This window comes from Centruroides vittatus, unplaced genomic scaffold (assembly GCF_030686945.1).
Source record: "Centruroides vittatus isolate TY-2023 unplaced genomic scaffold, ASM3068694v2 contig_640, whole genome shotgun sequence".
Taxonomy (NCBI): domain Eukaryota; kingdom Metazoa; phylum Arthropoda; class Arachnida; order Scorpiones; family Buthidae; genus Centruroides; species Centruroides vittatus.
In genome coordinates, this window is record NW_027122394.1 from 27,041 (window position 1) to 37,914 (window position 10,874).

General features: G+C 32.7%; 1 non-coding gene across 1 annotated transcript; it reads right to left on the reverse strand.

Annotated features, from left to right (window-relative positions):
* Positions 1–5,301: 5,301 nt before the first annotated feature.
* On the reverse strand, positions 5,302–5,486 carry LOC136979784 (U2 spliceosomal RNA). The gene has a single exon (XR_010881444.1). It is a non-coding gene; the product is annotated as a U2 spliceosomal RNA (small nuclear RNA).
* Between the last annotated feature and the right edge of the window lie 5,388 nt (positions 5,487–10,874).

Sequence of the window (10,874 nt, forward strand, 5' to 3'; positions counted from 1 at the left end):
ATGCTCAGACTGATCTGGCAATATAGCATTCATAAAACAGATGTATTATTGATTCATTTTTACCACAGCGTGAACAGTTAGAATCTCTATTCTTATGATGTAGCCTCAAAAATTCCTTACACATTACCACATTTTGTATAATTCGCCAAGAGATTTCAGTCCATTCAGTAGGGAGCGAGAATATATTTTTCCATATTAATGGCCAATTTAATTCTGTATTTATCATGTTTATACTCATGTGGTTCTTATGGATACATTTATAAACAACACTAGGACAAATAACATTTGTAAAATCTAAAATATGACTAAAATCATTAAATAAACTACGTAAAATATCCCTCCATTTTTTAAAGTTATATTTATTATTAATCAAAAAGAGAAAATTATTTTTATTACTAGTAAAACATTTCGAAATCGGTCCCAAAACATATCTAGTTATATAATAAAGTGGATGATTATTCATAATCAAAGAATTAATTAGTGTAAGAACTTGTAACGAAGTTTCAAATTCTTTTATATTCCAGATTGCCCAACCTCCTTCTTTTATTGGATTCCTCATAATTTTTCTACTAACTGGCTCGAATGAATTATTCCATAGGTAAGTAAAAATGCTTTTTTCCAATTTTTTAATATCCTCTATACTCAAATTGGTGATGTACATCTTATATATTAACTTAGGGATTAAAATTTTATTTATAACCTGCGCCCTTTGAGGCATGTAAAGCCAATTTTCAGACCAACTATTAATTTTTAAATTTAGACTTTCCTTCATTTTTTTTAAATTATTCTTATTTGAATTCTTCCCATACCATACTCCCAAAATTTTTATAGTATCAACACATTCAATATCTTCTAATATAGAACTATTATCTCCTACAACATCCATAATTTTTGTCTTTCTTTTATTTATCTGCATACCTGTATATTTACAAAATTGATCTAACTTTCTTAAAATTCTTTCACAACTAAATTTATTAACAATCAGGAAAGAAATGTCATCAGCATGTGCCACATATGTAATACGTTCAAACATACCAGGTATATAAATAGAATCGATTAGGACATCTTTTTGTATACTTCTCAATAAGATCTCAATATAAATTGCAAATAAAACCATAGAACTGGGGCACCTTTGTCTAACCCCTACTTTACATTCTATATCATCCGACAATTGTCCATTTATATATATACTAGTATTTGGAAATTGATAGAGCTTTTTAACATAATTAATTTCATTTCTATTTAATCCAAAACGATCTAAAGCCTTCCACAACACGTCTCTATTTACCGTATCAAAAGCACGCTTGACATCGACTGAAAGAAGGGAAAGATCATTTCCCCTCTCTTTATAAATCTCTTGTATTAATCTTAGAAAGACAATATTATTTTGAATGGATCGATTTTTTACACCACCACTTTGAGTATTTTCTATAGCACCTTTAAATATTAATTCGAGTCTCTTAGCAATAATCAAACTGTAAATTTTATAATCCATGTTCAGTAAAGTAATCGGTCTAAAATCTAAAATACTTTTATCCACATCATCATTTTTATTTAAAAGAACCATTTTCCCTTGACAAAAAGTGTCACTAAAATTATTAAAATTGTATAAACTGTAAAGAATATCAATTAAAACATCCCCAAAAAAACGATAAAATTCAGCATTTAAAACATCCCTACCAGGTGCTTTACCTACGTGTAACGACTGGATCGCGTCCCTTATTTCATCCCTCGTAATTTCCTTATTGATAATATTATCATTTTTATTTTTCACAGGACGAATCCCATCCAAAAATTTATTCTCCAATGTTTCATCATAGCTAAGCTCATTGAACAACGAAGTATAATACAAATAAAATTTATCTACTATCTCAGATGTTTCAGTTATATCATTACCATTATCCTTAATACTTTTTATTTCTAAACTTTCTTTCGTTTTACCCTTTTTTTCAAAAACCATCCTTTCAGCTTCTCTTTTAATGCTAACTCTATCTAATTTACAACGAATATAGTTCTCTTTACATTTTTCATCAATCTCCTTATTCATTTTTTTTCCAATCTATCTATTTCACTCTCCTTGTTTTGTATTATTGCCTCAGACATTTCTCTTTGCATCTTTTTTATCTTAACAAATCTTTCCTTACTTATTCTCTTCCAAGTTTTTTTTAATATCAACCTATATTCTTCTTTTAATTCAATCCATCTTTCCCACGTAATATTTTCTTTATTTATCTCGTTAACTCAGCTACTTTATCAGTGAAATTAATAATCTTTTAATATTTCTCTTGTTATCTTAACTCTTTGCTCCCTTTTTCTTTTTCTAATTACATTAAAATTAAATTCTACCATTTTATGGTCCGAAAGCTGACGTAACTCCGATTTCATTTGGTTTTAAAATCCCCAATCATATCTATACTTCTAGAGACATACACGCGATTCAGTCGTTCTTTAACACCCTTTCCCTCTTACGTAAAACCAGAAGAATGTGAATAAAATTTTCTATAAACATCATATAAATTAAAGTCATCAATAAGACGCCTTAAAACATTCCTTGAGCCATCTGGTTGTATAGGACCATTTTTATCTAAACCGTCTAAAATACAATTAAAATCTCCCATAAGAACCACTTCTCTCTCAATACGTAAGAATTCAACTAAATTTCTAAACATTTCCTTACGTTCAAAAACTTGTGTTGGCGCATATATATTAATAAAACGAATAAATCTCTTTCCAAGTGCAACATCTACAGCAATTATTCTCCCTGCCTTATCTGTTCTAAAATCCTGTATCTTAATATCTTTTTTAACAAATAAGAGTACACCAGTATGACTACGAATAGCAAAAGCTGCATATATATTATACCCGATATATATTTTTCTCAATTTACGAACATCATTTAAGTCACGGACATTTGTGTCTTGTATTCCAATAATATCTATCTTGTTTGTATGTATTAAATTAAGCATATATATCTGTTTATCATAATCCCGAAAACCGTTAATATTAATAGAACGAACATTTAATAATATTCTTTCAGCCATTATCAGGTCCATAAGTTTTATCACTCCATCCATCATTTCTCTTATCAATCAAATTCTTATTAATATCTACTAATCTAACATTCAATTCACTCGATACGTCCATTTCCAAATGTGATTTCTTTGATCTAGACTGAACCTCCCTTCCTCTACTATTCCTTCTTTTTGTTTTAGGAGTCTGATTTTCTATTTGTTCTACCCTTTTTAATACAACTGTCCCTTTTTCTCTTTTTTTTTATCTTTTTTAAAGTCTTCTTCTTCATTCTCTATTTCTACTACTTGACTTCCTTCTTTTTCTAACACCCCTTCCTCCCTCTCTCTCTCTATCACTCTCTCTGCACTTTTACTTATTTCTAACACTATCAAATCCATTTTTTTTTCTTGTAAATTTTCTCCTCTTTTCTCTCAGATCTTTCTTTATTCCATCTGTCTAGACTCCTTTTCCTTCTCCTTTCAAGACTAACCTTTCTTGGCCCATGTTTACAAATTTCAGAAAAAAGTGAAGTAGGACAAACTTCCCCTTTCCCGTGTTTTTTCTTACAATTATAACAACTATCACAATTTTTAACTAAATGGGTTTTGCTACCACACCTAAAGCATAGTTTTACTGGACATTCTCTTACTTTATGAGTAGTGTCATCGCAACAAAAACATTCCTTCTTGCTTCCTACATAATACAATTGTACACGTCTCGCACAAACATTTTCATTGTACTAGGTATTCTCTGTCTAGTAATAATCGTTACACGAAACGTTCCCGTTCGTATATCCGAATTTGGTAAATATCCCGTACTAACTTTAACAACTTTTCCATATTTAGACATCACGTCTTTAATAACAGATTCATCTGCTCCGTAAGGAGCGTATCGAATTGTAACTACTATTAATTCTGTCTCAATACTTTCTATTGTATAAATTCAATCTCCAACCTGAATATCCTGTCCAACAATACGTTCTTTATCCTCCACTGTTAACAGTCCGATTTCCACTATGCCCTTTGGCCTGTAGCAAACCTGCCCAACACATTCTTTCTTCTGTAGTTTTTCCTCTATTGCAGTAATTAATTCAATAGTGTCTAGTCTTTCCTGACTCGTAATGCGAACTGACTTAATTGCAGAGTATTTTCTTATTTTCTCAGATTCTTCCTCTGGAACAGTTCTCTGTGTCGGCTGATCATCCATCAAATCGTCCAACGTGGTGACTGCCGTTCCAAGGTCACGACGAATAAGGGAGAGCCCATGCTGGCTGGACAGGGCATCACCCTCACCAACTAGGGATCCCTGGGGATTCATGGCCCAGCTCGTAGACGGGGAAGGCTCCCCCATCTGACGGCTTCGGCTTCTGCCGAGGTGTTAGCAGTAAAAAAAGTCAGTCACAAAACAATAAAACCAAAACTCACCAAAGGGCTGTAGACACTTAAAAACTCCAAAAGGAGTAGTAAAACCTGGTAAAAACGTCCAGAATATTTCCACTTCCAAATAGGTAAATGTCTCCAAACTTGGTCGGCACAGTCCAGTAGCAGCACACTAAAAAAAATGAAAAAATTAATTTTCGGTAGTAACAAGTACCAAGCCTTGATCTTGGCCAATAAGGCCGAGAAGCGATAAAAAAACAGATCAAAAGTGCCGACGCGCCAAGTGTGGAGACGTCTTTTTCATTTCCTATGTCCTCAATTGTGACGTCATTTCGTACGGAGCAGTTTTTGCGCAGAAAATCAGGCAAGAAGGAGAATGGTGAGATGATAGAAGCTTCAGGAAGTAACTGGATAGCGCATTTAAAAGTGTAGATAGGTGCCAAATATTCCTTTTGACCATCAGTAGCCAGAGGGAGGAAAACGCCCCTGGCATTCGTCCCGGTGCGTAATCGTGGTACTGATGCAAGTCCGAGTATATAATTGTTTCCCCCTTCCGAAAAAGTTCCAAGCGTGTGTATCTATTGTACGAAAATAGCCGATTCCGTTTTCGATTTTTTGCATATGGAAAATTTCGAAAAAATTGGTTTTTTCGAATTTTTTGGGAAATAATTTTTTTGCTTGCTCGTTGTTTAATGTTTATTTGTTAATCGCTGCACAGTGACTACTTGCCGCCATGTAGTATTAATTGTTCGATTCTGCCACATCAAATAAAATACAGGGAGTGTAAAAATATTTTTAATAAAATTATTTCAACTCTGTTCTTATCAGCTTGACAAACATTACGTTGAGAAATAATTCTTTCTCTTCTTAATTTGTGTCTGTTTCTAATTTTTCTTATTTATTTCCCCCAAAGGGGTGGGCTATCCCGAGATGTAGTGCAATACTCAAGCAACCCGTGGCCGGGAGGGAGCAAGCCCCCGTTCCCCGCCTGTTTCCAAAAATCAGATGATATTTAAAAGGTCCCCGATGGGGCCCCTATCAGATATCAAGCTGATAAGAACAGATACTACGTAGTTTGAAAGTTTGGAAAGGTATAAAATTGAACAAACAGAAATAGGTACCCCTTATACCTTCCGACATAATTTTTTCATCACATAGTACCAAATAACAGTTAGTTACAATACAAAAACAAAATTCACAAAATTGAATTACAAAAAACATAATCCCGACAATGTTAAATTTTAAAATTATAACATAACATAAAACCGACACTTAAGAATTAATAGTACAATCCAACATCAATATAGTATAAACATATTACATGAGATAATACTAATCATAACATAAACAAATAAATGAAAAATAACACATCAATACATAATAATAAAGCAAGAAAAAACATCACACTCATATCAAAACTAAAGGTAAGTACAAAATTTCAAAGTGATCTATTAATTTCACTTAACATAAAATTATTTCTTTCAGGAAAAACCTTCCAGAAACCCGACAAGAACAATCCACCATAAAGGTAAGTAAGAACCAAACTAATCTAACAAAAAACCCCGACACTACCGCGTCAGAGAAAAATAACCCAAATAACCATTTCAGAAATAACACAATCTAAACATAATCTGATAAAACTTATAAACACCAATTTACCAATTATCACAAAAGCTGACACTTGAATTATTGATTCTAATCATTAGATCTGTTTCTCTGTAATTTTTGTAAAATTCTTGTTGAGACATTGTTTCTAAATCACTTAAAATTTTATAAGATGCTTCTTCTTTTATTTTGACTATGATCAATGATGCACTTAATAGCCTTCTCTCAAAAAGTAACCTACATCGGGCTTTCCAAATTGCTTTCTTGATTAATGCAATCATCCAATTTATGAAATAACCGTTGTGATTAGGAACATAATATCCTATTTGGTATCTTATTATTTGCCAATTTATGCTAATCCTTGATATTATCGAGAAACTATCCTCATATTGATCTGGCCACGTTACATTCATAAAAGATATGTATCACACTTTCTACATTCCCGCAACGATCACAATTTATTCCTTGATTTCGATTAAAACGTACTAAATATTCTTTCGTGATCACGATTTTATTGAGAATTTTCCATGACAATTGCGTCCATTCTGCAGGTAAAGAATGAATTTTCCTCCAAATTAGTTGCCAATTAATCTGGGAACATTGCATGTTAACATTTATATGTTGTTTATGTATAACTCTATATATATCAATTGGCCGTATCTTTTCCTTATCTATAATTTCAGGATTTGTATCAATAACATAATTTACGATTTCGCGCCATCTCCTATACGAGCGTTTGTTATTCAGTATAAAAGGAAAAATTTTATTCACACCATTTATTCGTCTCGCGCAAGGTCCCAAGATATATCTGATAACATAATGAACAGGATGTATAATATTCTTTAAATTATTTAATATCACAGATTGTTGCAATGAAATCTCGAGATTCTTGATATCAGTTATTTTCCATCCACCAAATTCGATGTCATTTTTCATAATTTTCCGACTTAACGGTTCGAACGAACTATTCCAAATGTAATTATATAACATCCTTTCTATACTTTTAGTTTCCTCCGAATTTAGATTTATATGATACAATGTGTATATCATCCTTGGTATAATCACTCTATTTGTAATAACAACTCTCTCAGGTAAGTATAACCAATTCTGTCTCCATTCTGTTATTGCTTCATTAATCTTTTCTTTTATTTCTTTAATATTATTTTCCTTAGCATACTGCCCAAACTATACTCCCAGAATTTTCATATCTTTCACTTTGTTAATCGTTATTGTCTGGCTTCCTAAATCGCCAACTATTTGCAGCAATTTACATTTGTTTTCATTAATTTTCATTCCAGTAAGACAACTAAAGATATGTACATGTTTAAAGATGCGTTCCATACTATAGTTATTAACAATGAAAAAACTCGCATCATCAGCATGGGCTACAAATTTTACTTTCTCGTTTAGTCCGGGTATATGTACAGCGTCGATGTAATCATCCTTATGTATATTATTTAGTAGAACATTTATATATATTGTAAACAGAATCATTGACAAGGGACACCCCTGTTTAACACCTATGTTGCATTTTATTTCCTGAGACAATTGCCCATTTACTGAAATTACTGTGTTCGGTAGATTATACAAACGTTTAATAAATTGTATTTCACCATCGTTAAGACCATACTTTTCTAAGAATCTCCATAAGATTTCTCGATTAACCGTATCAAAAGCCTTCTTTACGTCTAGGGACAAAATAGCCAATGGGCGGTTCCAGTTCTTGTAAAAGTCGCAAATTAAATTCATACATGTTAAATTATTTTGTATATTACGCCCTTTGATCCCTCCGCTCTGCATAGATACGATCTTCTCACTAAAGACTTCCTTGAGGCGCTTAGAGATGATAGTACTATAAACTTTGTAATCTAAGTTTAATAATGTTATTGGTCTAAAATTCCCTACTTCTTTCTCACTTTAGCTCACTTTGTTTAATAAAATCATTCTGCCACAGCCAAAAGAGCTGCTAAAATCGTAAAAATTGTATAATTTATAAAAAATATCAATAAGATCATCTTCGAAAAATCGATAAAACTCAGCATCTAAACAATCACGTCCAGGGGATCTTCTTATATTTAAAGCATTAATCGCATCTTTTATATCCTGTCTTGTAACTTCTCTATTAATAATATTATTTGTATTTTCTTTTACAGGTTCAATATCTCTACTTGCGACATTCCAAAAAGACAAATCCGGATCAACTTCACTAAAAAGGTAAGTATAAAAGCTATGGAAATTACTAATTATTTCACTAGGCTCTTCAATCTTGTATCCTTCGACATTAATGTAATCTATGTTTAATCCTTCTTTTAATTTTACTGGTTTATCAAACAGATGCCTTTCCGCTTCTTGTTTAATCCTATATTTATCCATTTTATATCTTACATAACTTTCTTTATTCCTACTTTCAACAGCTTCACTTATTTCTTTTTCAATGTCTGCTATTCTATTATAGTCTCGTTGTAAAATACTCTTTGTTAACTCACGTTGCAGTTTTTTAATTTGATTGAATCTATTTTTCTTTATTTGCCTCCATGTCTGATCAGCTATATACTTTATCTTATCTTTTAGACTAACCCAACTATTCCAATCAATATTGTCTTTAGAATTTTCTAACAGTCTTTTTATCTTATTCTTAAACTCACTATCTTCCAGTATTTCCTTAGTTATTTTAGTCCTTCTAATTATTCTATTTCTTCCTTTTATTTTAATAATAACCTCTACCATTTTGTGATCGGTTAGCCTCCTATTTTCATGAGTTAATTCGTATAAATTCACATTCACAATATCGCTTACATCACATGAAATATAAATTCGATCAAGTCTTTCCTTAATCCCCTGTCCATCCAAAGTAAAATACGGATAAAATGATCTATAAATATCAATAAAGTTAAAATCATCTAAGATTTTCTTTAAAATACCACTTGAGCTATCCGGGTGTAAAATCCCGTTTTTATCAATAAAATTCAAAACATTATTAAAATCGCCCATTAAGATTGTGTTTCTTCCACCAATCAGAAAACCAATTAAATCACTAAAAAATTCTTTTCGCAATGCCGCTCTAGGAGGCGCATATATACATATAATCCTCATTGGATGATTGCCAATATCAACATCAACGAAAATCAATCTACCATTACTATCCGTCTTGAAATCCTGTATTTTAATCGATTTCTTAACCAACAATAAAACTCCTGTGCTTCTAGAAATTGAAAAAGAACTATAAATATTATATTCTGTATATACCTTTCGTAAGTCTCTAAGCTGAACAAAATCCTCTATATTGGTATCTTGAATCCCTAAAACGTCAATTCTATTAGCAAAAATCATATTTAGAATCTCAATCTGTTTAGTCCTATTTTGAAACCCAGAAATATTAATAGTGCATACATTGATTATTTTATCCATTTTCTTTTCTTAGCTGATGCTTCTTCGACCTTTTCGCCAACATTTCTTTATTCTGTGCCAATATATCTCCAAAACTTAAATTATTCCATGACATAGATCTATGTACCGTCCTTTGTGTTTCCCCAACCTCCTCCCTTCTTTCCTCCATTTCTTTTACTGTCTTTTGTATAAATCCTGGGCTGTCTCCATCCCCACTCCTTTTACGTTTTTTCTCCTCCCTCTTTTTTGTCTCCCTGTCTACTACTATCCCCTCCTCTTGCTGATTGACTTTATCCATCTCTTTTTTCTCCTTATTTCTCTCTACACTATTTTTTCTGTTTAGCCTCTCAAGACTTTTTTCTCTTTTTCGTTCTAAACTAGGACATCTCGGACCTTTTTTACATATTTCCGCGAACGTAATTTTAGGACATGGTTTATCTTTTTCATGACTTGATTTACAACTATAACAAGTATTACAATCCTTGCGTAGATGGAAAGGGCTTTTACAGTTATAGCATAACTTAATTTGACATTTAGAAATCAAATGCTCCCTGCTCCCACACCTACGACATTCCTTTTGTTGTCCTACATATAATAATTGAATTTGTCTACCAAATATTTCTATGTAATTCGGTATATATTTTCGCGTTACCATGACTATCCTATAAGTGCCTGTTTTAACAGAAGTACCCGGATACATATTAGTCGATATATTAACAATTTTTCCGTATTTTTTAACACATCTTTTATCAAGTCTACATCAATTTTTGTTGGTACTAATCGCGCTGTAATTACTATTAGTTCAGTCTCTAGGCTTTCACAGATATAAAAAAATTTTCCTACCTTAACCTCCTGTCCAATAATATTGATCTTATCTTTAACGTCCTTAAAGCCAACCTCTACCACGTTCCTCGGGTGGTAGCACACCTGTTCAACGCAGTCTTTTCTTCCAAGTATCTTTTGTAATTCCTGTATGAGCTCCATCGTATCTATTCTTTCTTTTGTTACAGTTCTAATTGAACGAATCTCGGAATAACGCTTCATTCTTTCTTTTTCCATTCTCGCCAATCGTTCCTCTTCTTTTTCAGGGTTCTCCGTCTTTGTTTCCTCCATTTCTCGTCCTGGATCCACTTCACTAATCACTCCATCTCCTGCACCAAGGACACCACTAGGATCACCTAGGGTTTCTGGTGTTTTCACCAGTTTTCCTATAGATGGACTACTCACGTCATCTGGCGGTTACCAGACTTCGACGTACCTGCCGACGGGTGAGGGGATCCTGTCTGGCGGCTTCCCTGAATCAACTGACTTGCCGAACGTAGGGGCCGAGGCGATGGTCTGCTCGCCGATGAGCCGGGCAGGCTCATCTGGCTGCCGGAGAACCGACAAAAGTCGGCAGGTGTTAGCAAGAGTCAGTAAAAAATCCAAAAAACTCACCAATAGGCTAAAACTCAGTGTAGACAGGCAGTAAAACCGTAAAACACAATATAA